The sequence below is a fragment of the Halichoerus grypus genome, chromosome 5 (assembly GCF_964656455.1).
Source record: "Halichoerus grypus chromosome 5, mHalGry1.hap1.1, whole genome shotgun sequence".
NCBI classification, from domain to species: domain Eukaryota; kingdom Metazoa; phylum Chordata; class Mammalia; order Carnivora; family Phocidae; genus Halichoerus; species Halichoerus grypus.
The window spans coordinates 180,724,537-180,751,626 of record NC_135716.1 but is presented as its reverse complement, the minus strand read 5'-3'; the positions used below and the strand labels follow the sequence as shown (position 1 = coordinate 180,751,626).

The 27,090-nt window shown below is 55.2% G+C and overlaps 2 long non-coding RNA genes across 3 annotated transcripts in view; one reads left to right on the top strand and one right to left on the bottom strand.

The window, feature by feature from the left end:
- Positions 1–2,297: 2,297 nt before the first annotated feature.
- LOC144381991 (uncharacterized) overlaps positions 2,298–27,090 on the top strand; it is a 45,834-nt gene continuing 21,041 nt past the window's right edge. Inside the window, exon 1 of the long non-coding RNA XR_013448392.1 lies at positions 2,298–2,330. This is a non-coding gene — a long non-coding RNA (uncharacterized LOC144381991). The remainder of the gene's footprint in view (positions 2,331–27,090) is intronic.
- On the bottom strand, positions 11,590–25,710 carry LOC118534543 (uncharacterized). 2 transcript variants are annotated; one of them, XR_013448388.1, is made up of 7 exons: positions 25,047–25,710; positions 20,890–21,066; positions 20,233–20,314; positions 19,423–19,477; positions 18,988–19,097; positions 18,626–18,802; positions 11,590–14,469 (listed from the first exon to the last, which is right to left on the bottom strand). It is a non-coding gene; the product is annotated as an uncharacterized LOC118534543 (long non-coding RNA). The 2 variants fall into 2 exon arrangements; XR_013448389.1 differs by lacking the exon at positions 19,423–19,477 and having other exon boundaries at positions 20,213–20,314; positions 25,628–25,707.

Here is a 27,090-nt window from a genome sequence, read left to right as displayed (position 1 = left end):
CTGCCATACAAAATATCATTCGCTGGATGAGTTAAACAACAGAATTTTATTTCTCACAGTTCTGGAGGCTGGGAAGTCCGAGATCAAGGACTGATCTGGCCCATTCAGTTCCTGGTAAAAGCCCTCTTCCTGGCTTGTAGTCAACCGCCCTCTTACTGTGGGCTGGGGCCTTGCTGTGTGTGTACACAGCACTGGGGGAGAGGGAGGGGGTCAGAGGGAGGGAGGGAAGGAGGGAGGGAGAGAGGGAAAGAGGGAAGGAGGGAGGGAGGGAGGGAGAGAAAGAGGGAGGGAGGGAGAGAAAGAGGGAAGGAGGGAGAGAACAGCTTTTCTGGTGTCCCTTATAAAGATACGAACTGGGTGCCTGGGTGGCTCAGTCGGTTGAGCGTCTGCCTTCAGCTCAGGTCATAATCTCAGGGTCCTAGGATCAAGCCCCTCGGCAGGTTCCCTGCTCGGCGGGGAGTCTGCTTCTCCCTCTCCCTCTGCCCCTACCCCCTGCTCATGACTGTCTTTCTCTCTCAAATAAATGAATAAAATCTTAAAAAAAAGAAAAAAAAGACATGAACTCCATGGGATCAGGGCCCCACCCCATGATCTCATTTTGCCTTCATTACATCCTTAGAGGCCCCATCTCCAAACACAGCTTCAACACAGGGATTTTGAGAGGACACAAACATTCATACCATCTCTGCCCTTTCTGACGTTCCTGCCTCCCTTTTGGAAGGACCCTGGTGATAATCCAGGATAATCGCCCCACCTCAAGGTCCTTCATTTAATCACATCCGTAAAATCCCTTTGGCCACACTAAGTATCATGGTCACAGGCTCCGGGGCGCAGGGGGCTCTGGGCAGACTCGTTCTGTCTAGCACGTCCCCTACCCAGATTCACCTTCATCCTAACGCCCTTACCTTCCCACCCTAACTTACAGCAGCGGGTCATTCAGACCGACCTCAGAGACCGGGCCGGCCTAGTGGGTCCAGCAGCTGGCCATGCTGCCCCTGACCTTTGACCTCTGCACCGGGGCCCAGCACTCAGCCCTGCAGCCCAAAGAGAGCTTTCTCCAAAAAACACCCGGGGCAGGGGGAGGGGTGCAGAGGTGCAGAAGCCCAGTGGGTGTGAGAGCCAAGTGCCCTGGAGTGTCACTGTCCTTCTAGGAAGTCCCTACAAGGAGGGAGGGAGGGAGGGAGGGAGGGAACTCAGCCACTTTCTACACTTTCTCTCTATCTACCTACACAGGGCAGAACTTCGGACCCAATAAAGACCTCCTCTAAGATGGAAAAAAAGAAAAGAGGTAAATGATTTACAAAGGGACAGGAGGGGTGGGTTCCAGCTTTGTTCCCCGGCTTGTCACCTATAGGCTGCCTGACGTAATGGGCGAATCCCGGGGGCTCCTGCGAACTTGTTGGCAAGGAGCTGACCCCACCGGCCACGTCCTGGGAGGGTCTCAGCCATCCCTGGAGGGGTAGGGAGTGGAGAAGGAGAGGAAGGTGCTTCTTTAGAGGGTCTGGCAGTCCCTTGGCTGTGCAAGCTTCTGCCATTCTTGAGGGCCACGCCACACAAGCCCAGAGCCTCCCTGAGCGCTGTCACACTGGACCCCAGCGGATGGAAGCATCCGGCAAGCCTCGTCACCAGGCTTGGCCAGGGCCTGTGCCGCTCCTTTCCTCTGGGAGGAACAGGTCCTGGGGGGGCCAGGAGCTAGAGGATGTCTCCTGGACCCTGCAGGCCTGGCCCCTGGATGGATTCCAGAGCCTGGAATCCTTCATCCAGGCCTCAGTGACCCAGCACCTGGAGAGGTTTTATTGTATTTTTTTTTTTTTTAAGATTTTATTTTTAAGCAATCTCCACACCCAACGTGGGGCTGGAACCCACAACCCTGAGATCAAGAGTTGCACGTTCCACCGACGGAGCCAGCCAGGTGCCCCCGGAGAGATTTTAAATGACTCTTCGGTTAAGTCAGCGAGGCTGAGAAGCAGCCCTTCTGGGGGTGTATGGGCCTGGGCACGGCAGCGGCTGCTCAGTTGGCACGGGGCCCCTGGCCAAGGCCAGCCGGCCCCACCCACGGACAAGCCAGGTTTTTCCTGAGTGGAATGTACCAGGCTTTTCCTGAGTGGAAACAGGGTTCAAATCCCCTGTGCTCCATGGGACCGAGGAGCCGGGCAGGCCATCCGGGTCCCCTAGAAAAGGTGGGGAATTCTGGCCGCCCGCCGGGAGGAGAGGGAAGAGGGTGCTGAGAGGCGTCAGGCTGCTTCTCCACCCTCCTGAGTCACACGGGAACGCCTGAGACCAGGAGGCAGGTGGCCGGGGGGGGGGGGGGGGGGGGGGGGGCGGCGGCGGTTGCTGGCGGCCACAGGCTCTGCTAGGATCACAGCGGGGACAGGAGGAGAGGGGGCCTGGAGCCTCGAGGAAAGCGGCTGGGGGGAGGGTACAGCTGCTGCCTGGGTCCAGATAGCACTTCCTCTCCTCCACCCCTCCCTCCTTTCCAGGGCCACGGCCCACCTCATTCTCTGGACACACTGGCCGGCCCCACCCACGGGGACAGGGGACTGGCCTCCCCACTCCCAGCTGATCCCAAGGCAGCCCGCGGTCTGGACTCACATCCTCCCCTCTCTCTCCTACCATCATGAGCTTCGTCTCCTTCGTTCCATCCCCAACATCAAGCACCAAGCCAGGCATGAAGTTGGTGCTTAATAAATGCTAGATCCCTCACCTCCTTATGTGTCATGATCAGTCTATCGAGTCCCCCAGCTTGGCCCCAGTAGGGTCACTCACAAATGAGTAACCAATCATCAGCATAAGCTGAGTTGTCTGCCCCCAGGGGAAGAGGCTGCCGAGGACCAGCCAGGGTCGCGCGCACACACACACACACACACACACACACACACACACGCTGAGAGAATGGGGATCCCACCTCCTCTGCCCCCGGGAGATGCTTGCCTAAGCCTGCAGCCTACAGCCACCCTCCATCCCCCACTCTCTGGGAGGATCCTACAGTCACTAGATTAGAAAGCTGCCTGGGGGCACCATCCTTGTTTGCTATTTGGTGCTTCCAGCAAGCAGAGCCTGCTCGGCCCATCCTGCAGCTGGAGGCCCAAACAGGGAGTCCAGAGGAGCCCTTTGAAGTCCCCGTCTTAGCTGACGACCCTTCCCTCTGGCCTCCCACCAGGGAATCCCACCGGTGTGGACAAACACCCTTTAGAGCTCGGAAAAGAGAAGCCATCTTTCCAGAAAACCTGCGGCCAGGCTTGGCCCTGCTGGAAACCATTGCACACAGTTCTTGGAGGCTGGGACCATGGCTTTCTGCAAACTGACATGGGCTGTGGGGTGCCAAAGGGGGAAGCAGAAGACCTCAGGGTGCCAAGCCCAGACCCGCTCCTGGCCACCTCTCACACGGGCAAGGCCGAGGAGCACCTGGGAGGGGAAGGTTCGTGCTAGCCTGCTCCCTTGCACTCAGGGACTAGAGGTGGGACAGCTGGGATTAGTCAGAAATTCCGAACTGGGTCCTCAGCCAGCCCAAGCATGGGGACCTTCTCCAAGTAGAAACCTCGGCCTGCGCTTGGACAGAAGTTGCCTCTGAGCTGGAACCAGTCTGATCCACCTGGCTGGAGACACTGATGGCCCAGGACACTCCAGCCTCTGGGGGTCTGTAGGGAGAAGTTGGGCTTTGATATCTCTGAGCCCTGGAGGAGAGGGAGGGCTGCTCCCCGCTGGAGCCAGGACCCAAAGAGGTGAGCGCTGAGATGCAGAGACGGATGAAACTTTGTCTCCTACTCTAGAGGAATTCCAGGCAACACAGTATGTCTGCACAGAGGCCGTGGAAGCCCAGAGAAGAGCCCGGGAAGTGCCCTGGGGCCAACCCTTGAAGGACCGGGAGCCGGGCTGGAGCGGGCTGGGGCCAAAAAGATGCTGCAGAGAGACCTCTGCCGGGGCTTGGGGGGCGGGGGGTGTGCTCATTTGTTCAGCGGTTCCTTCCCAAGTGCCCGCCGAGCGCCAGGCCCTGAGAGGCGTGGGCCAGTGTGCCAGCCCCACCGCCGTCCGGGAGCTGCACCTGCCCCGTCCCCGGCCAGGGGAAGTGACTCGCCTCCGAAGCTCCCGCAGGCGGTATCCCAGGAGAGCACACAGGAAAGAGTTTGCAAGTTTTACGGCCACTGAAGTCAGCTCAGGCCTGGGGAGGGCGAGGGCCAAGCCGGCAGGTTCTAATTAGGGGATTGAGCTCCTTGCAGTGGCCTCGGGGCTGGGGGGTGACGCCAGGTTTGCAGAACAGCCAGCACTGTTTTGCGCCCGTCTCCCAGCAACGGGGGCCCCTCTGGTGAGAGCTACAGCCAGCCTGGCTGCTCAGCCCTGTGAGTGGCCAGGGCACGATGCCCACCGGGCTGGAGCTGGGCCACCCCCTCCTGCCGCGCCCCTCCCCATCAGGCTGGCCTGGGGGCTCCCAGATCCCCGCTGGGCAGAGGGAAAACTGCTTCCCCCCAGCCCCAGGCCGCAGCACCGTCAGGACCCAAAGGAAGTGAGGGCAGGGCCTGGATCTGGGCTTTACGGCCTTGAGTTGCCCTGGGCAAGCACTCTGGTACCACTGGCACACATACATAGTAGGTGCGCCCAGAAAGGACCGACAACTGGAACCCAGTATCTAGATCATGCCTGCACACAGTAGGTGCTCAAAAATGTAGACTGGATAACCGAATTCAGGGCTTGGGACCCTGCCTGGCATATAGTAGGCGCTCCATACGATGTACTGAGCAAGCAAAGGACTGCAGCTCGTCTTGGCCCGGTGCAGGAGGCTAGAGAAGCAGGCGCCCTGCTGTGTCCAGCCCGCATGGGCAGTGCCCGAGTCGGGGCAACAGCTCTTGCCCTGCTGCTGGGGGCAGGGGTGAGGGAGGGACGCGGCCCGGCCGTGGGTCAGACAGTGTGAGTCTGGCCTTTGAGGGCTATTCCCAGCAGTTCCTCTGATTCACAGCTGTCCCAGGAACAGTCATGGCTGTGTCAATAAATATCGGTGACTCCGAATGACCTCTCCGTCTCGCAGGGCCATTAAGGCTTTCCTGCCCCTCCAAAGACCCAGTCCGGGCCATTGTTATTCTAGCCAGCGTGTCACTCTCCCTGCCAGTTCGAGGGCCTTGGAGAGTGAGTGACCCAGTGAGCCCATGGTCCAGGAAGCATTTGCTGTGTTCTCGCTGCGCTTCCTCGTCTACGGGGAACTCCCAGGCCTCCCTGGCGTTCGTGGCCCCAGGGTGCAGATGAAAGACCCTCAGAGAGAGCCAGAAAGATGCTCCGGTTGGCCCTTTTCCCCCCACCCCCGCCCGCGTGTCCCCTTTCACCTCCCTCCATGCCAGACAAGAACACGATGCCCAGCAGAGAGGAGCCACCCCTGCTCCCCTCATGGCTCACGCTTCCCTCGGCTTAGACGGCTTAGCCGGGTTAGACGGAGACTGAGTTCCGAGCGCTTCCTCGGCTGCGCCCCCTTTACAGGATTTCACAGTGAAGGGACAGGATAGTTGTGAGCACCCGGGATGCGCGTCATCTCCTCGATTCAACTTCAGAAAGCATTGACTGCGTGTTGTCCGTATGCCAGGAACTCCAGGGACCGGGGGGGACACTGCCAGACCCAAGCCAGGCTCCGTCCTGTGCTCAGGAGGCAAAGCAGATCATTGCAGAAGCTGGGTATGAAAATGGAATTTTGGGGGCACTGGGGTGGCTCAGTCGGTTCAACGGCTGCCTTCGGTTCAGGTCATGATCTCAGGGTCCTGGGATTGAGCCGCACATCGGGCTTCCTGCTCAGCTTCTCCCTCTTCCTCTGTTGCTCCCCTTGCTTGTGCTCTCTCTCTCTCTCTGAAATAAATAAAATCTTAAAAAAAAAAAGGAAAACGGAATTTTGGTCATGCAGGACACTGTCCTTGATCTTAGAAGATCCCTGTTGAAATCATTGAGGAGTGAGGTGTCACTGTGTCTGTGATTGACTTGAATATTTTTAGGTGCTCCTCAAGGAGGCTGAGCGGGAAGTAAGGTACAAAGCAAAGCTGGGGGGGGGGCACCTGGGTGGCTCAGTTGTTGAGCGTCTGCCTTCGGCTCAGGTCATGATCCCAGGGTTCTGGGATCGAGCCCCACATCGGGCTCCCTGCTCAGCGGGAAGCCTGCTTCTCCCTCTCCCACTCCTCCTGCTTGTGTTCCCTCTCTCGCTGTGTCTCTCTCTGTCAAATAAATAAATAAATCTTAAAAAAAAAAAAAAAGCAGGGGAGAGGGTACACAGGACAGAGGCTCACACTCCGAGATTGCTGCACGGAGAGCAAGCTGGGGCCCGGAGGTCCTGGGGGGCCGCGGCAGGGATTACCCAGCTGGGCTGAGGACAGGATGGCAGGAGGTGCACGGTCTTCAGAAAGGACCCCCCACCACCCCCCGCCCCGGCACTACCCATCCCACTGGGCAGCTCTGTCCTGCTGAGGATATCGTCCTTTTAGCTTCTGCGCCGTGGGTGGGGGTGCAGCGGGCCGAGGATGGTGGCAGAGGGTGTGGAAAGAATCGGGAGATTCTTGGGAGGCAGCGCTCACAGGGCTTGGTGCTGGCTTGGATGTAGGGAGAGACGGTGTGCAAGGGTCACAAGAACCTCTAGTATCCGGCATGAGATCCAAGATAGTGGGGGGCCGCTGTCAGAGGTGGAGACTAGGGGAGAAGCAGGTTCCGAGTGGGAGGTGAGGAGCTCAGTTTCAGACATGCCAAGTTTGGAGCTTGTGGGGTGTCTCAGGGCTCCAGGAATTTGCCAGGGCCTTTGCCCAAATAACCGGGAGACCAGAACTCTGAGCTCGGGCCTGAGCTGGGGGCTGCCGTGTCCTTCGGTAGCGCCGGCCAGGGGTGCTGGGCGCCTCGGAGGTGGAGCCCCGACCAGGGCCAGGGCAGACAGGGGGACGTCTGGAACAGAAACTGTGGCTGTCTATCCTGCATTTGTTTTCCCAGGTTCTTCTCCATCTGCTGGGAGGGAGGGGTAGGGCTGGGATCACAGCATGCTCCATCCCCACAGGGCCATGATGAGCCAGGATTCCCAGATGCACCGGGAGGCCACCCACCTCCTGTCCCAGGTCAGAAAGGTCTGATTTCCCAGAACTTGGCGGAAATGGAGCCACACATTTCAGCCTGGGTTTTCTACGTTCCATGTGTCTAGTTTATTTATCATTCGGGCAATGCTGGGTGGCTCGGTCGGGTGGGCCGCTGGGTGCCTGGTCCCTTCCTGGCCACCTTCCTGGCCACCTGGAAGCAAAGCTCTCATTCCCATGACAGAGGCCTTCAGAACATAGCTATCGAGCACCTCCCATGCTCCAGGCAGCATTCTAGATGCTGGCCGTGTAACAGTGAGCACAACCAAAGTCCAATCTAGAACAGTCATAGTTTATTATTGTGGTAAATAATTATTGATAATGACATGATATGATATATGTAGTAACGGGCAAGCATATGGTCATGCCGACCATTTACTGAACACTCAGGCTAGGCCAGGCACTGTGCTGAGTGCCCTCCCTCCCCTGTAACCATCACAACCACCTGTGTGCAATCTCATTCTCCCCATCTGACAGATGGAGCACCCAGGGCTCGGAGAAGCTAGGTGCCAGCATGCCCATCAGCAGCTGAGAGTTAAGGAGTTTGAGACCCGATCCTGGTTCAGGTCCAGCTCTGTCCTCACAGGTTTGGCCTGATCCCACCGCTTCTCTGTGTCTTCCAGATCCTGGGCTCCTCCTTGCTTCTGGATCCGACCCTGGCTCCCTGCTTGGGGGCTGGCTCGGCCCACCTTGCTCAGCAGCCAACCCGCACAGAGGGGAGGGCTGGGGGGGAAGGGTGCTGGCCCAGAGACCGGTTCAGGTAGGCATGGGAGGTATAGAGTTGCCAGACATTGCAGGGGACATACTTAGATTAAAATGTTATTTGTTGGGGCACCTCGGTGGCTCAGTCGTTAAGCATCTGCCTTCGGCTCAGGTCGTGATCCCGGGGTCCTGGGATCGAGCCCAGCGTCGGGCTCCCTGCTCCGCGGGAGGCCTGCTTCTCCCTCTCCCACTCCCCCCTGCTTGTGTTCCCTCTCTCGCGGTGTCTCTCTCTGTCAAATAAATAAATAAAATCTTTAAAAATAAAATAAAATGTTATTTGTTGCTTATCTGAAGTTGAAGTGTAACTGGGAGTCCTATTTTACTTACTAAATCTGGCTCCGTTAGGGGTGGGTGTGTGAAGCAGTGAGGGGTTTCCCAACAGCACGGGGTTTCCCTCGGCCACCCTGCTGACCTCACCGGTACCCACATGCCAGGCCTGCCAGGCAGGAGATGCACAGTCTTCGGAAAGGACCCCCACCCCCCCGCCCCGGCACCACCCATCCCACTGGGCAGCTCCGTCCTGCTGAGGATATTGTCCTTTAGCTTCTGCCCGGTGGGTGGGGATCCTTCCTCCCCGCCGAAGTTCGGGTGTGAGCTCCCCGTCTCCTGATGGTTTCCACTCCACCAACATTTGCTTATAAGCTTGACTAGTAAAGCAGAAAGGTGCAAGCCGGGCTCAGAGTTTACTATTTACAGTGGCCACTGTAACACATCTACCCCATCTAGCCATGCTGTCACCATCCCAGCCCCAATCCCGGCCTCTGGGGCCTGTCCTTCTGCCTTAGAACACCAGGGCGTCTTGGTGGGCAGGGAGAGTGGACCCTCCAGGCCAGGATTCCAAGAACCAGTCCTCACCCCAGCTTAGACACACAGAGTTCCGGCTGCAGGGCTGTTGGCTACGGATCCTATGGAAGCTTCTCCCTGCATGAAGAATTTCCATATCCAGGCTCACGTTCCATGCTGTGCTGCTAGATGTCTAACAACCGGTTCTCTGGGGGACAATGACCCCATAAATATATGTGCATAAGTTCATTATAAATCTTACTACAAATAGGGGCGCCTGGGTGGCTCAGTCTGTTAAGCGCCTGACTCTTCGTCTCAGCTCAGGTCTCGGTCTCAGGGTCGTGAGTTCAAGCCCCGCTGGGCATGGAGCCCACTTAAAAAAAATAGTAATCAATCAATCAGTCAATCAGTCTTACTACAAATAAATGCTTGATTACCCTCCAGCTCAGCAAAAGAAATAGTGAGTGGGATTCTGACCTGAAGCTTAATCGATGTTTCCATTTCAATGAAAGACTAAGGAAAAGTGAGAGGACGAAAATTGTTTATTGGAACTTCACTTTCTGGTGGAATTGGATAATAGTGTTTGAATACTGGAAGAGGTTTTCCCTGATTTTTTTGTGTGCTCCTCCCAATGGAAGGACCAGGGACACAACTCACCTTCAGGTTTAATCTGTATTATTACCCCTTCTCCGTCACTGTCTTAAATCTAGACGATCAGCAAAACAATAAAGCAAGTCCTAAGAGTGTTCGTCAGTTTCCATGTTGGAACTGCTTACCACTGTTGATCTTATTTCCAGTAGATATAAATATCTTTAAGAGCAGAGACAATAGCCAAATAATCAAGAAGTGATGAGTTTTGAGTATCCATTAGCTTTGTTAATATAATTCATTTAATTGTAAGTTTGTAGAACTGAGTTATTAATGAGAGCTATATTTAACCACTGGCTCATAAAATTCCTGAAAATTGAACATTTGCCTTTCATGAGCCAGTACAAGCCCGCTCCAACATTCCGGTGAACTCACATTTCATTCCCCTGCAGCTCTAAATGATGGGTTTAACTATCTCTGTTTGACGAATCAGGAAGCTGAAGCTCAGAGGCTCGGGACGAAAGCTTGCCCCCAGGAGGATCTTAATGCCAAGATGACTTCAGTCCTGCGCCAGTCACCTGAGCTGGGCTGAGATGAGCAGGGACAGGACCACAGGTGTGCTTGGGGATTTGCTGTGAACCAGTGAACACACTTCTCTCAGTCTGGTGTGGCCTCCAGACATCACAGCCCCCACAGCGTGTAGAATCCTCCAGAACAAAGTTTCAACAGAAAGCCTTCAGAGGAAGATAACGTGGTGGCAGATAACGCCTTGGCCAGGCCTTGGATGCTGGCTGAGCAATGAGAAAACTTGGCAAGTGTGAGAGGACCCAGGGAACTCCAGAGCCAGCAAAGCACACCCCAACTGATTAGCCAACCTTGAGACTCCAAGGCTGGACTTTTTCCAGAATGGCAGCCCTAGGGATTTGTGCGAGGGTGGGGCCTAGAAGGCTGGGCCCCTTTCAGACTATCACCCATTCCTCACGCTACTGGGTCTGGTGTCAACTTAACAGCCACGGGGTCCAGCACGTGCCTGACACTGCCAGGTGCTGTGGATACACAGGGGAGAGAGGTGGAGAGCCTGCCCTCTGTCCCCACGTCCAGCTCCCTGATTGGAACAAAAGCTCCAAGAGGGCAAGAGCATTGGGTTTTGCGGAGCCGACAGCAAGGGCTTAATATATACCTGTCGTTGGAGGAATGGGAGCCAGGTGTTTGGGGCCTGGCGGGGTGGCGGGGGCGGGGGGTGGGGGGGGAGAGAGACAGATGTATAAACGGAAGGTTTTATGGAGCCAAGAAAAACTTCGTGGACACCTGAGCTGAATCTCGAAGGCCTGGCAGGAGCTAGCCAGCTAAGAGTGCCAGGCAGAAGGCACAGCGTGTGGGAAGTCAGAGCTTTGCTGGCTGGATGTGCAAGGGTCCTGTGGCTGCTGTAGCCAATTAACACAAATCTCGTGGCTTAAAACAACACAGGTTTATTTTTTTATATATAGTTCCAGAGGTCAGAAGTCTAGAATCAGTCTCACTGAATGTTATGGGCTGATATATGTCCCTCCTCCCAAATTTCTGTGTTGAAGCCCTAACCCCCAGTGTGACTGTGTTTGGAGATAGGGCCTTTAAGGAGGTAATTAAGGTGAAATGAGGTCATCAGGGTGGGGCCCTAATCTGATAAGACTAGGGTCCTTATAAGAAGAGGGAGAGATGCCAGAGAAAAGATCACGTGAGGTCATAGCAAGAAGGCAGCTCTCCACCAGCCCGGAAGAGAGCCCTCACCCAAAACCAAATTTTCTGGCACCTTGACCTTGAACTTACAGCCTCCAGAACTGTAAGAAAATAAATTTCTATTGTTTAAACCACCTAGAGTGTGGTGTTTTTGCTATCGAGAGCCAAGTAGACTAACACGCTGGGCTAGAATTGGGCTTTGGGGAGCACTGGGTTCCTTCCGGAGGCTCTGAAGGGGGAGCCTGTTTTCTTGCCTTCCCAGCTTCTAGAGGCCCCCGCCCGCATTCCGTGGCTCTGGGCCCTTCCCCAGTTCACTCCAGCTTCTGTTCCTGTTGTCACATCTCTGTCTCTGACTCTGACCCTCCTACTTCCCTCTGATAAGGACCCTGGAGATTATTACATGGGGCCCAAGATAATCCAAAACAGCCTCCCCCATCTCAAGATTCTTAACTCCAATCACATCTGCAAAGTCCCTTTGCCATGTGAGGTCACATAATCACAGGTTCTGGGGACTGGGGTGTGGACATCTTTGGAGGGCCATTATTCTGTCTACCATGCTGAGGTCAGCCAAGAGAAGCTTGTGTGTGACAGTGTGTTGGGGGGACTGGGGGGCTGCGAGGATGCAGAAAGAATATGGATCAAGACTTTGTACAACAGGCTATAACTTTTTTTTAAGACTTTATTTATTTGACAGAGACAGCGAGAGAAGGAACACAAGCAGGGGGAGTGGGAGAGGGAGAAGCAGGCTTCCTGCAGAGGAGGGAGCCCGATGTGGGACTCGATCCCGGGACCCTGGGATCATGACCTGAGCCGAAGGCAGATGCTTAACGACTGAGCCGCCCAGGCGCCCCATAACTTTTTTTTTTTTTTTAAGTAATCTCTATGCCCAACGTGGGGCTTGTACTCACAATCCCCAGATCAAGAGTCTCAGGCCCTACCAACTGAGCCAGCCAGGTGCCTCCTTTAAAAAAAATCAACCTGAACTCGTTCCTCCTGAGGACACTCAAGCTACATCCATCAGAGTGGAGCAGCAGTACCTGTGGGCTTGTCCCTTACTTAATAGTGCCAGAAACACAACTCATACCGGCTTGGGGGGGAGGGGACAGCTATTAGCTTTATCTGAAAACTTAACAGTTCAGCTTCAGGTACATCATGATCTAGGAGTGCAAATGCTGTCATCAGGTCTCCATCTTTCTCCACATCTCTAAGATTAGGATTTCTCTAGAAGCCCATCACGAGGGGGCATCTGAAACCCATAGTTTGCCATCCTTCTGACTCAGCAGCCCCCCCACCCCTGCACCCAAGGTTTCTCATTGACCAGGCTGGGTCACGTGTGTATTCCTAAGCCAATCGCTGCAGCCAGAGGTGGGAGTGGGTACCCTGACCTGCAGGCTCTGAGTCCTGGGCCCACCCCCAGGAGAGGAGGGCAGGGTCTCAGCAGTGGTGGCCCATTCTCTAACCTGATAGAGCGAGGCTTCTATCAGCAGGTGGAGGGGCTGCTGGGCCTATAGGAACAGCAGGGCCCCCTGGTTGGGGTGGCCTGGTTGAGGCCCCTCCCAGCTTTAGCTCCACAGTTACCCTTCCAGTGGTCCCCCAGTCTCTGAGGAAAGCCTGAGTGGACTTTCTCTCCCTGAAATCAGAAGGACCCGATCCCAGCACAGAGGGTGCTTCAGGCCTGCCAAGAAGTTCATTTAAATTCCAACACGCCAGGCCTAGACATAAGGTCACGTCTTTAGAGCATCCTGCTCTCCCACTTGGGGCTAAGGGCTTAAGACACTGGGGACAACGACACTCCAAGTCTGGGCTGGGTGGCTGGTCAGCAACAGGATGACAGAGATGTCCCTTGAAAACAAAGCACAAATTCTATACCCCATGGGCGCTTAGCAGTTTTTCGGCTAGATTTAAGCTTTTAGAGAATGACCCCACAGAATTTCTGCCCATCACTGAAAAATAAAATTGTGACCATATCCCATGCCATGTCCCCTTAGGGCTTGGGAGGAGCATCTAGTCTGCAAAAATACTCCCAAGTGCCTCCTGTGCACCTGGCATTGGGCTGGGCGCTGGAGGGCAGTGCAGATAGCAGTCGCTGGGTGCCCCTGTCCCACCCTCCCACTCCTGCCCTGGTCCCGAGCCCAGGCTCCCCACCCTGTCCTCGTCCTGCCCCAGCAAGCAGGGCTTGGCCAGCTTGACCTGTTTTGCCTTCTAAGTGGAAACAGGCTGTTGCAAAGTCAGCTCAGGGCAGAACCCAGTGACTCTTGATTCATGTTCACCTCTGACCAAGACAGAAACACAGCTGTGGTTATCAGAAAGCTGCTGAAAGGCTGGGGTGGTTGGGGGGAGGGGGGGAGCCAGGAGAAGGAGGAGGGGTGTGGGGGGAATGGAGAAGCTCTGAATCACACGATCTTATTCATGGGGGCAGATGTGGCCACAGGATGGGGAGAGAGAGGAGATGGGGAAGGGAGGGGGTCCTCTGCTGAGAACACACTTCCTCATCCCCCTCCTCCTTTGTCCCCTCCCCTCCCCGGGGTGCAGGGCATTTCCTAGGAAGAGCAAAGGCAGTGCTTTCCCTGAGATCAAGGGCCAGGAGACTGTCCCGGTCCTGGGAGGTGGGGGGCGGGGTAGTTAGGCTGGCCCGACCAAGGCGGGGTAAAGGAGTCCACAGCCCTGTAGGGCCACCTGAATCCTGAGAGCAGATTCCCAGGGGGTCAGGGCAGCAGTGGCCTTGGCAGAGGCCTGGGGCAAGTGTCCCCACCTGAGCAGGGCAAGACAGGGCCAAGCAGACCCTGACCCCTGGCCAAATCTGTTGGTTGGCCAACCCACGGAACCGAGGTAGAACCCCCACCCCAACCACCCATGGCCAACAACTGCCCAAACCACTTGAAAATGGCGAGTCTCCCGTTGGTTGGAGACTTCAGACTTTGGAAAGGTCAGGATTCATGAGCAGATTGCTTTGCCGGTCCTCAGAAGGCAGTGGAGGAGGCAGGACCACGTCTGTGCAGCAGGTGGGCCTGGGGACGGCCGGTCAAGAAGCTGGTTCCCAAGTGGTGGGCTCCCCCTGGCCCGAGATTCTGAGCAGGGAGCAGCTCTCGGCCCACGAGCCTGGGCCAGTGGCCTAACTTCCCACAGACGCAGGACACTTCCAGGCAACGGGACCTCCGAGCCCAGAGAGAACGCCTCCAAAATTCCTTAGGATTTTTCTTCCTTAGTCAACCGAGTATCTATTTATAGATGTGGAAATATGCATGGAGAAAGGACTGGAAGGAAATACACGAAATATTACCATGCTTATTTTCTTCTTTTCCTTATTGGATTGTCTTACCAAACATAGATACGACTTTCAAGATAAGGAAACAGATTATTAAGGGGCGCCTGGGTGGTTCAGTTGGTTGAGCATCCGACTCTTGATTTTGGCTCAAGTCATGATCTCGGAGTCGTGGGATCCATCCCCCAGTTGGGCTCCTCACTGAGTGCAGAAGTTCTCCTTGCTGAGATTCTCTCTCCCTCTGCCCCTCCTGCTCGTGCTCTCTCTTTCCCTCTCTCTCTAAAATAAATAAATAAAAATCTTAAAAAAAAAGATTATTAAGGTATAATTAATCTTGGTGTCAGTATTCATGCTTGTTACAGAAAGTGAAAGGGAGAAATCAGAAATCACCCAAAGTACTGCTAACTATTAACATTTTGCAGTCCCTCCTATGCAGACATTTTGGGTGTGGGGATGTTGTTGTAAGTTTAACAGTTATAATCGTATTCCGTTATTACAAAACTTTTCTGTGTGACCACCAAGTTATCACGCTCTCTTCTAAAATGTCTGTCTGCCATTTATGTGTGTATAGTACACACTGGTGTGGCTGTTCTCCCACATTAGTGTATCTGAGGAGTTTCCACATCGTCACTGTTATAAATAACACCGAGGTGAACATCTTCGCATGGAAAATTCTTTTGTGTTTTTAAGATTCTTAAATTTCCAGATGGATTCAAATTCCTAAATTTCCAGATGTAGGATTATGGTGTGAAACAACACTGTGACCAGGGATCCACAGGGGTGTCAGGCCAAAGCCCCCATCTTTAATCCCAACAAATGGTATTAAGAGAAAAATGGGAATGAGGTTTCACTGGGGACCCTCTCCCCACCCCGCGGGGTTTTTATACGGGTGGTGACGGGGTCCCTGAGCTCAGCCCTGGCCTCAGCGGACAGGGTGCTGCAAAAGGTGGAGAGAATTCAAAGATTAGTCCTGGTGGCTGGGGAGCTAAAATCTGGACAAAGGAGCAGCTGGGACCACGAGGGCGAAACCCTTGTTCCATGGGTGGGAAGGCTTCTCAGAGATGAAGCCGCCTCTTCTAGGACAGCAGGGTTCCTGCAGGGTCCCGGGGCGGGCGGGGACGCCCTGCTCCGGGGGCTCCGGGGGCTCCAGGGCCCTGGCCAGGCAGTGAGAGCCCCGGCAGAGGGTCTGGGAGATGAAACAGCAACGGGATGCCAGGCAGGCGGTGGACGCGTGGTGGGCACACAGGTCCCTGCGAACAGGAGGCACAGCCCCCGGCCCGCACTCCTCAGTGTCTGAGGGCATCTCCCCCACCCACCCCCACCCCCCACCCCCCATCCCCCCCATCCCGGCCCCCCCTCCAGCCTCCAGGCCGCCGCACCTGCCCCACGCCCACCCTGCCGGAGCCTCCGCTCCCTCCCAGGTTCCCGCTTTTCTGTGGAGACCACAGCATCCTGTCCCGGCCCAGGGACCGCAGCCGCCCTCCGACACGAACACGCAGGGCCAGCGACTTCCTGCCGCCGCCACACGACAGGGCTCCCGCCTCCCGCCTCCCGGCTGGCTCCGGCCCAGAGCTGCTGCGCATGCGCGCTGCCCGCCCGCTGCCCGGTCTCCTGCTCCCACCTTCCCGCGCACACGCGCACACGACACGCTCCCGCCCCGCACGCGCTCACACGCACACACAGCACACGTGCGCACACACACAGAGCACACGCTCCCACCCCGCACGCGCTCATGCGCTCACGCACACACAGCACACGCTCAAGTGCACACAGCACATGCTCAAGTGCACACAGCACACGCTCACACACACAGCACACGCTCAAGAGCACACAGCACACACACAGCACACGCTCACGCGCACACAGCACACGCTCACGCGCACACAGCACACGCTCACACAGCACACGCTCACACACACAGCACACGCGCGCGCACACAGCACACGTGCGCACACAGCACACACTCGCGCACACAGCACACGCTCACACACACACAGCACACGCGTGCGGACACAGCACACGCACACAGCACACGCTCGCGCACAGCACACGTGCGCACACACAGCACACGCTCACGCACAGCACACGCTCGCACACACAGCACACGCGCGCGCACACGCTCACGCACACAGCACACGCTCAGGTGCACACAGCACACGCGCGCACACACAGCACACGCTCGCACACAGCACACGCTCGCACACAGCACACACTCAGGTGCACACAGCACACGCTCGCACACACAGCACACGTGCGCGCACACAGCACACGCTCACGCACAGCACACGCTCGCACACACAGCACACGCGCGCGCTCACGCACACAGCACACGCTCAGGTGCACACAGCACACGCGCGCACACACAGCACACGCTCACGCACAGCACACGCTCGCACACACAGCACACGCGCGCGCACACGCTCACGCACACAGCACACGCTCAGGTGCACACAGCACACGCGCGCACACACAGCACACGCGCGCGCACACGCTCACGCACACAGCACACGCTCAGGTGCACACAGCACACGCGCGCACACACAGCACACGCTCGCACACACAGCACACGTGCGCACACAGCACACGCTCAGGTGCACACAGCACACGCTCGCACACACAGCACACGCGCGCGCACACGCTCACGCACACAGCACACGCTCAGGCGCACACAGCAGACGCGCGCGCACACAGCACCCGCTCTTGCTTGGAGCCGCCTTCCCTCCTGGCCCCCACCCAGGGGCACTCCTGGTCAACGCCCCTCATAGGGACGTAGCCCCCAGGGTCAAGTGTGAGGGCCCCCAGCAGCTGCAGCCCCTGCCTCTGCTCCCACGCCTCTCCACGGAGACAGAGTGACAAGCTGCTCTGGGACACCCGCCGAAAGGAATGACCCAGGTCCGTTGCTTGTTACCTCGCAGGAGACTGGGCTCTGAGCCTCAGTTTCCCGATCTACAGGCACAGTGCCTCCTTCACCGGAGGGCTGCGCAAATCAAGTGCCATAATGCCTGCTGACGCTGAGTGTACCTGGTGCTGCTCACACAGACTGTCAACGCTCGGTAAACGGAAGAGCTTCCAGATCATCGTGATCAGCACACCTCCCACGTCTAGCTACCACGTCAGCTTCTGGGGCCCCCGGGGCTAAGCGACCCTCAGCTGCCCTCTGCGCCCCCACAGACGGCGAAGCCCAAAGCTGGCAGGTGGTGCTGCTGCCTGGCTTCCTGCCAGTCAGACACGCCCAGACAGCGGCATGCAGCCCCCAAAGCAGACACTCATCCCCAAACTGGGGCAGCTCCGCCCTCCCCATCCTGGGACCTCTGGGCCCCACCCGCTAACCCGTCGGTCAGTCACGTTTTATAATCATTTTATAACTACAGTTTACAACTGTTTTGTAACTCTGCTCTGCTCTCTCTTTGCTCTAATTACTCTGGTGTTTTTCCTCTCTCCAGCCCTGGGGGGGGTCCGCTTCCCCCTCCCCGCTTTCCAGCCCCCATCTTTCCCACTAAGTTCACGGCCCTCCCCTGCTCTGGCGGTCCACATCCCACCCGCCGGACCACCCCACCACTTCACGCCCATCCCCTCCTCCTTCTCCCCTCTCATCCTCTCCCTCCACACCGGAGCCTCTTCCTATGACCCCTCCCCCACTCAGGTCATCGTGCCCCTCCACCCCCATCCCATCCATCCACACCACCCAACCAGACCAGGCCAGCATCCCCGAACTCAGCTAAAATTTCAGCCAAAGAGGGTTCCCTGGAGCAGTCTCTCAGCAGACAAGGGCTGGTGTGGAAGGGGGTGGCCCCAATGGGAGCTTCAGGAAGCAGAACAGGCGTGACCAGAGTGAACTGGGCACAAGGAGCCACACCTGTGTCCCTCCTGCAGGAGAGCCAATGGCTGTGGATCTCTGCACTCCCTCTCTCTGGGGCCAGGCAGTCAGTAGGGGGGTGCAAGGGGGGGGCAGGCTGGACTGAATAGGGCTTCTGTCACATTTGGAATAATGCCCGTGCCAGGGAGGGCATGAGTGCCCAGCCACTCCTGCAGAGCCGTGAGCCAGTCCCGGGTTGATCTGATCCATGGTAGCTGGGTGGCCCCACTCTGCCCCCCAGTAATCTCCTCAGGACCTTTGTAGAGGGGGCAGTGCAGGTGGGGATTAGTGCATATGCCGGGAAACCTCCACCCTAGTGATGGTGCTCAGGGCGCTCACACCGGCGACAGCCATTTGGAATTCATCTCTTGCCTAGGATGGCTCACCCTTGTTTGGGGCAGATTATTATGAATTCAGTGCTTTACACTCTGTGGTCACGGAAGCCAGGTTTGGGGCCAGAAAGACCTGAGTTGAGACCCAGCAATGCCTCTTGTTCACTGGGTGACCCCAGGCAAATTGCTTAACCTCTCTGAGCATCAGCTTTCTCATCTGTATAATAGCGATTATCAGAGAACTTACCTCTAGGATTGTGCAAATTAAATCAGCTCGTGCTTGCAGAGCCAGACAGGGGGCGGGCAGCCAAATGGTCTCATAGAAGTCGCAGTAGCTGCTGTGACCAATATTATTTCTCAACTCCGTTTGTGACTAAGGCGTCAGGATAGCAGATGAGACGTTGTTCCAGGTGCCCCTAAGCAACTGGGGGGAGGGGGGTGCGAGTCGGTCAGAAGCCTCAGAGCCCTAAGCCAAGACTGAATGCTGGGACTTGGCACTAGGCCTGATGTAGGCTCTCCCCTTCCTTGCAGTCTGGAGCCCACCCTCTCCCAGACCCCAGAGATAGAAAGGGAGAACGGGTTTGTTTCAACTCATTCTCAAAGGAGCACCTTGCAAAGCTCTGCTGGGCCCCATTTGCTTTTGTCGGTGTTGCCGCCCTGCAAGGCTATTTTCAGTGATATGGAAGGATAATGGTAACTCTGGCTGGTTTCTAGGGCTCCTGAGAGAAGATAACACCGAACTTCAGCTTGGAAGAACTCCGCTTCTCCCACTTCCAAGAGAGGCATTTCCTTCTCTCCTTCCCTCTTTCCTTCCTCTCCTTCTTCTCCAAGAAGTCCCAGGTAGTAAGTGGGCCGGGGGATATAAATCATGATACAGGTTAGAGTAAGAACCAGTTGACATGAGTGGTAGAACAGTCCTACCTTCGTTTTCTTTTCCTGCCCAAATCTTGCCTGGCAGAATTAAATAGGGAAAAAGCCACTCCCACCCACCCCGACACATACCCCAATCTGTATTTTTAACATCTTGAGAGGTAATTTACTTACAGTAAGCTTCACCCACTTAAAGTGTACAATTCTGAGTCTTGATGGATGTGGACACCTGTAAAATCACCACCTCACTCAAGAGACAAACACAGAATCTATTTTACTGGTTTCCTATGAGTGGCCCATTTGTGTTATTCATGGCATTTTTATTGGCAGGTGCCAGGAACTCAAGTCACACTACCTAGGCAGAGAAGGGGAAATTCTGATGTGTACAAATGGAATGTCTATGAATATACCAGCTTCAGGTATGGCTGGATTCAGGAGTTCAGATGATGCCAGGAGCGTCCTTTCTCTCTCTCTCGAACAAATTCTCGCCCTAGAAGTGGCAAGTTGGCTGCTGGCCGTCTCAGACTAACATCCTATCTATTTAGCAATGTCAAGGGTTAGGACCAACCTCCTCTGACAAACCTTGAGAACTCTGATAAGGCATCTCATGGTCATGTGCCCATCCCTGAATGGGGTAAAATCAGCAGCAGTGATGGGCTTTGTGAGGGCTGGTTGCTCAGGGAAGTGATGTCTGTAGCTTGAAATTGGTTATAGCGAGAGTATTTACACCATGGAAATCGGCAGATGCTACAGACCGGGGCTTTTCAGCCCACCCTCCGGAGCCATCCGTTAAACATACCACTGAGTCAGCCCCGCCTAAACCAATGAAACGGATTCTCCTAAGGACAGAGATACTCTAGTACCAAAAGAGGGGAAGTAGAAGCTGGTCAGACAAATAAGAGAGATCTCAGAAAGGAATGTTCCAGATTTCCTTCCACCCCGAAACCCCCAAGGAGACACTGACCAGGCCAAAGTTGAACCCACCGCAGAGACAGTCTAGCCAACGCGCAGTCTTCCAGGAGAGGGGCGCCGGGCTCTGCTCCTCTCCCCTCCTCCCAGTCACATTCTATGGAAAATTAAGGAACTTCCTGAGCCCGCCGCTTTCTGCAAAGCCATTCCAGCAACGTAGGCCCACGATTTTCAGCTTGTTCAGCTATTTTAAAACAACCCTTTCAAATCAGCCCAGAAATGGGGGCTGTGGCTTGATTTGAGGTTAAACAAATAAGTGCCATTTATCCACCAACACTCTAGGAATGAAAAATTTCTTAAGGCAAATTCCCAAGCTATGTGCTCCAGAAAACTGCTGCCCCAGATTGCTGGGTCCCAGTCCAGTGTTCTCCATTTTCAAAGATATTTGCATTGCGTTTGGCTATGCTCTGCACAGAGCGCTCGGACTGACCGTGGAGTCGGCGGCCGGGCACGCCGCCTCTTGGCCATGGCAGCATCCTCCCCAGCGCCCACAGGACCCTGGGAGCTCCTGGGCTATTTCTTGGCCTGCTGGGGAATGGCTCCTCTCCATCCTAGGGGCCTGGGCCAGACTGCTGGCTGGCTGGGGCGGATGGCTTTTTCCCACATGTTTTGAGGGTAGACGAGAATGAGAAAAAGCAAAACAAATAAACAAACAAACAAAAAAAAACCCACCTTCTCAAACAAATAAAGCTGCACTCCACCAGACAGGAAAGTTGAGCCTCTCAGAATGTAGGTACAAGAGCAACTCAGCGGAGAAGTCTTCCTCCCTTTTCTCTCAAGGGACATGGGTCTTTGTGCCTAAGCTGAAAATCTGGACTAAGGGTTTTCAGATCCACTCTTGGGAGTATCCTGTGGCAGAAACAAGAATGCTCACCAAAGATGCCATGTGCTTTCCTGCATGTCCCAGCTGGGCAAAATGACTGGTTCAGGCCAGGGAATCTGAGCACACAGGTTGGGTGTGAGTGACAGGCCAGGGCAGTATAAAGCCCACGGCCCATTCTATAGTCTCTCTTTCCCAGCCAGCGGGACTCTGGAAGCTGTGTGTTCCAGGTGGTGCGGCTCCAAGATGGTGGTCCGTGCACCTGGGTCCCCGAGTGAGTCTGTGGAGCAGACCCACCTGCTGGCCTGCTGGGACATACAGGGTGAGCAAGACATAAACTTGTGTTGTGTTTAGGCGCTGAGACCCAGGGGTCGATGGTGCGTGCAGCATTACCCGGCACACCCTGGCTGCTTCACGCTCCTGGCACACTCGGTACACTTTACCATGCGGTTCACTGGGAGAGAGCAGCATGCGACAGGTGGAAGGAAGACTCCCCCTCCTCCGGCCAGCAGCCTTCACCCAAAGGAGTGATCAGGGTATATTCAGGGGCCCCTACCTCCCCAAAGACGTAGGGAACTTCCTTGCACTTGGGCCCGGGTCTGTGCCTGCCCTTGAATGTCTCTGCAGCACTTGGCTGGACACCTGCATAAAAACACGCCTCTCTCACACCCTGAGGCATGTGACAGAGCACGAAGTACTTTCACTGGTGATCCCCCGTGAGGCAGGTGACAGAGGCTTGTTTCCGATTTTAAAGCTGAGGACGTTGACGCTCAGAAGGATTTAATGCTGAGGCCGAGGTTGCGCAGCTAATTAAAGAACTTGAACCTAGGTTTCGTGTCTCTTGCCACGATGCCAGTATTTCTCACACTGTAGCTGCCAGACTCCGAGATGGGGCCCAGGAACCTGCATTCTCAAAGCTCCTCAGGCCATAATTACACTGTTTGAGGACCCTGGCACCACACCTTGCTCCCTCTCCCATCAGATGAAGCCAGCACCAGAGTGGGGGGTTTGAGGGTGCAGCAAGGGGCCAGCTCGCCACCTACAACAACAGCAAAAGGTCTCCCCTGCTGGACTGCTCTTTGTGAAATTCTCCCAAAGGGCCATTTCTTTGGGTTAAAATACAAATTGCCCTAGAAAACACTTGAGACTTGCTCATGAATTAACTCACATTATCCTCGGCTAGAACAACTGCTTGTACGTCTGCCTTTGGCTCAGGTCACGATCCCAGGGTCCTGGGATCGAGCCCCGCGTCGGGCTCCCTGCTCGGCAGGAAGCCTGCTTCTCCCTCTCCCACTCCCCCTGCTTGTGTTCCCTCTCTCGCTGTGTCTCTCTCTGTCAAATAAATGAATAAAACCTAAAAAAAAAAAAAAAAAAAAGAACAATTGCTTGTAAAAAGTGACGCTGCAAGATAAGTTTCTACAGGGAAACATTAGTCAGGAGTCAAGACCTTGCCCTGAGAGCTGAAATCCAGCTGGAGACTGCAGGGGGTGAGGTCCTGGAAGCAGGAAGAGGCTGAGCATCCTGGGGGGGGGGGGGGAGAGGTGCGGGGGGGCCAGGTGCTCCGAGGAGAAGAACAAGGCACAGCTGGGGGAGGCGGTTAAAACCTCACACATGAGAAAGAACTGGAGTAAAGTCTCAGCCTTACTCCTTATGACCTGTGTGAACTTGCAAAACTTACTTCATCTCCCCGAGCCTCAGTGTTCTCATCTGTGAAATGGAACTAGGCACGGACCCTAGATGTTGTAAGAATCAAATGCATTTGGGCATACCACAGCTGACCTTTAGTGATCCCCTTACCCCAGGCCAGTGGCTCTTCTGAGTGCTTGACACACATTCACCCGTTTCATCATCACAGCTACCCGATGACGTGATTATTATTTTACCCATTTTATAAATGAGGAAACAGAGGCACAGAGAGGTAAAGTAACTTGCCCACGGCTGCAGAGCAAGCTCCTAAGTGTCAGAGCCAACATTTGAACCCAGTCGGTCAGACTTCAGAGGCAATGACCCTAATGCTACACTTAGCTGGGAATGCCTCATCTCACAGGCAGGGCTAGGGCTGGAGGGGGCCCCAGTGCAAAGCTGGGGCTCAGGACAGGGCTCCGGTTGCGCGGGTCCAAAGGCAGGATGCACAGTGGCCGTAACTATTAATATCACTACCGAGCTAAAGGGTGAAGGAGCACTCTACCTATTCTCCCCTGCAGCCCCCAGGTACTAACCCTCCTCCACACCCAGAGGAAGACACTGGCTGCTGCCTCCCGGAGCCTCGAGACCCCAGGGTGGCCCCAGCCCCTGTGCTAGCATCCCCCCCCCCACAATGGGCGCTGGCACCCATACCAGCAATCTTGCCCCACTGCCCCACCAGGCGGTTGTGCTGGGATCGATGCTTTGGTTGGTGGTCTCGGCTGCTTTTTTGGCGCACCCTTAAATAAACTGCAGCGTTTCAAAGAGAAAAGGGAACCGGCCTTTACTGAGCAGTTACTATGGGCAAGACTGCTTATCAAGCAAAGCCACGTGTCTCGTTGGGCCTCACAACTTTGTGAAATAGATATTGCTGTCTCCATTTCACAGATGAGGAAACCCGGGCCCAGAGAGGTTGAATTACTTGCAGCAGATCAGCACTGTGAAGCGTCAGACCCTGTCTGTTTGAATCCAAAGCCACTTACAAGAAGTGAGGGCCAGCAGGAGCTTTTAGATCCAACCCCCATAGATGAAGTTCCCTGTTTCTCATTCATTCCTTCTGGCGTTCAGTGTTTCTGGGTGGATGCTCTATGCCAGGCCCCAGATCGGTGACTGCAGCAACCTGGCCTCAGCTTCCTTCTGTTCAGCAGGGAGGCAACTCTCTATGAAGAGTGAATTCAGAGACGTTGCCGTCATCCCTAGGTTCTCTAAGGGCCGACCCTCAGCCTAGGGGCTGCTTCTCAGGCAGAGGGGGATTCAGCCTCCTCCTGGGAGAATCCAAGCTCTGGGTGTTTCAGGAAATGTCTGACCTGCCAGGTTTCCGTGTGACTGATCAGTTAGCGCTGAGGAAGGGGGGCCGGGAGGGGAGGCTTCCCGTCAGCCCAGCTTTTGTCTCTCACATGAGCCCGAGACAGACAAACCACAACCACAGACTCGACCAGCTGTGGAAGCATCGAACAGGAAACCCAGAACATCTGGTGCTCCACTTCCTCTGAAGGCTGTGCAAGTCTGGGTGTGTGTGTGTGTGTCCGCTTGTGTGCAAGTCTGTTTTCTTTCCCACTGTTGTTTAGTGGGATGTGGATGCAGACAGGGTTGGAAACCACAGGCTTTGTGGTGACAAGGGAGCCAGACACTCGCTCCCCAACCCTGTTGGTGCCTCGTCCCTCCCCAGACAGTGACCCAGGATCTGACCTAATCTCCCAGGCCACCCTCCAACACACTGCACATGTTTAGCTTCAAGTCACTATGCGCTTGAAGAAAGGGTTTGTTTTTTTTTTTTTAGGTGGTTTTAGAGGAGCTTTCTTGGGGATGAGGTGGGAGGGCTCTGCTTAAATATAACTTGGCCTCAGCATACAGACCCACAGAAAGCAGAGTCTGCGTGAAAGCTGTTTTTAAAACAATTTGAGGAGAATCTGTGGATGACCTCTAAGGCTGTGTGCTGGTCAGGAGGTTGTTTTCCACTAGTGGTGGGGTCCTCCATGTACGCCTGAGATAGACAGGGGCTGAGAAGAGAAGAAACACGAGAATGTACAAAGAAAAGGCCTCCCAAACTATAGCATGAGGTTTAACTCTCATCAGTCACCTGTAGGAGGTAGGCGTTATTATGCCCATTTTTAGAAATCATGAAATCAAGGTGCAGAGGGGATCTAACGCACCCAAGATCACTCAGCAGAACCTGAGTTCAAAATCAAATCTGACTCCTAGCCACATGCTAGATCCTAAATCACACTTCATTCTCTCAATGAACAGTAATAATCTAAACTGTGCCTAGCACACAGCTGATGGTCAACAAACGTTTCTTGAATTAATCAGTGAAATGAGCTCTCACCGCTGGCACGGATGTCATCATCACTGTACCCCAAGGGTCAGTACAGTGCGGGCCAGGAGTCGGGGAACAGAGACACTTCATTCACCTGGAGGGCATCTACTTAGCCAGGTCGACTGTCCCAAGTCCTTGTAAGTTCAAATCCTGACTCCGAGAACTTCTGAGGCCCTCCGTCGGAGTCTGGTTACTCTTACTTTACAACCTGAGCCACAAACCGCATGCTGATCTTACAAGCGCCGGTTTAGAGAGGAGGTGGCCTGCTAAGGACGCTTGCTGGCAACAGCAATTTGGGAATTCAACGAGCATTTTCAGACGGGCAGGTGGCATTATGGATTCAACGAGGAATGCCCCAGGAGAGGAGGAGAAGTGATCCAAACAGTCTGACTCTCGGATATCTGCCCTTAACAGCTCCGAGAGAGCCAGATGGAACGGCAGCACCTCCGCCGATGTCCCGGGTAAGACGAAAGGCGCGGCTGCAAGCCAACCTCCACCACGTTCGCTCACAACTTGGCGTTTAAGAGCCACACATGCGCCAACCTGACACGACACGTGCGCCATCTCCGACGCCCTGCTCGCCTTCATACCTGTGGGTCGGCCGGGCCCTCCGCGGAGCCAGTGTGACGTCATGCAAGCGCCGCCGGTATGTGACGTCATCCGAGCGCGCCTCCTGCCGTGCCGAAGCCGTGAGCGCGGACTAGCAACGGCGTTGCTGTGGAGACGGGGCGCCGGGCCCCGCCTCCGAGACGGGACTGGAGGAGAGCTGGTCAGCTGACTTTGGGGAGGTTTCGAACGCGCGCGCGGAGGCCCGGTGGCGCGCTCGCGGCGCGGGTTCCCCTGGCAACCCGGACGCCCTAGCGCCTTGCGGACGGGCGATTCCCGGGAACCCTCAAAGCTGGAGTCCGAGCCCAAAATGTAATTTGAGGAGCTTTTTCACCAAAGATAGTAAATACCGGATGTGCCTCTGGCCCAAGTAAAGTAGAAATTCAAACTGCCCTAGACTGGATCCCGTGGAGGGCTGGAGGCCCCAGTGAGGCTACAATTTATCACTTAAGCAGCGTCGGGCGGGAAGCAGAGTCTGGCCCAGGAGATTTAGTGCCAAAAGTGACCTAACCCCTTTGAGTCTCAATTTCTTCTCCATAAGAAAATCTCCAGATCTTTCCCATAAGCATATAAATATATTATTTCTTCCTAAGAAAACCTTTCCGTGATTCTACTTCTCCCTCTAGCTTCCCGCTCATCTCTCTCTCCCTTTTTGTAAATATCACAGCTCCTTGGAAGAGTGTCTGTATCCGGGTCCCTAGTTGGCTTCCCACTGTACCCTCTCCCGGCCCAGTTTCTTCCCCGTGGCCCCCTGATCTGCTCTATCAGCAACATATGAAACAGTTACCACCCTCTCCTCCACAAAACAGTCTTCACTGAGCTTGTGGGGCAGCGCACTCTTGGTTTTCTCTTCTTTGATTGCTTTTTAAGATTTATTTAAGAGAGAGAGAGAGAGCAGCCAGGGGGAGGGGGAGGGGCAGGGGGAGAGAGAGACTCTTGGGCAGACTCCCCGCTGAGCGGGGCCTGAGGAGGGGGGCGGCGGGGGCTCCATCCCAGGACCCTGAGATCGTGACCTGAGCCAAAATCAAGAGTTGGATGCTCAACCGACTGAGCCACCCAGGCGCCACACACTCTTGGTTTTCTTGCTGTATCCCTGGCTGCTCTTTCTCCATCACATTTGCTGGTTCCTCTTCATTCCCCTGAACTCTAAATGTAGCAATGCCCCCTGGGACTAGCTCCTTGGACTTCTCTCTCTCTCTCTTTTCACTTAATATTTTAAGTGATCTCATTTAGTTCCATGACTTTAAAGGCCATCTGTTTTTGCTGATGAGAGCCTGGACCTCTCCCCAACCCTCCATACTTGGATGTACAACTACCTGTTTGGCATCAAAACTTGAATGCCTAGTAGGCAAGCTCAAACTCATCATGGTCAGAACGAAATTCCTGACCTTCCCTCACCAGAAGGTGCTCTACCTGTGTTCATTGTAATGACACCTCCATCCTTCCA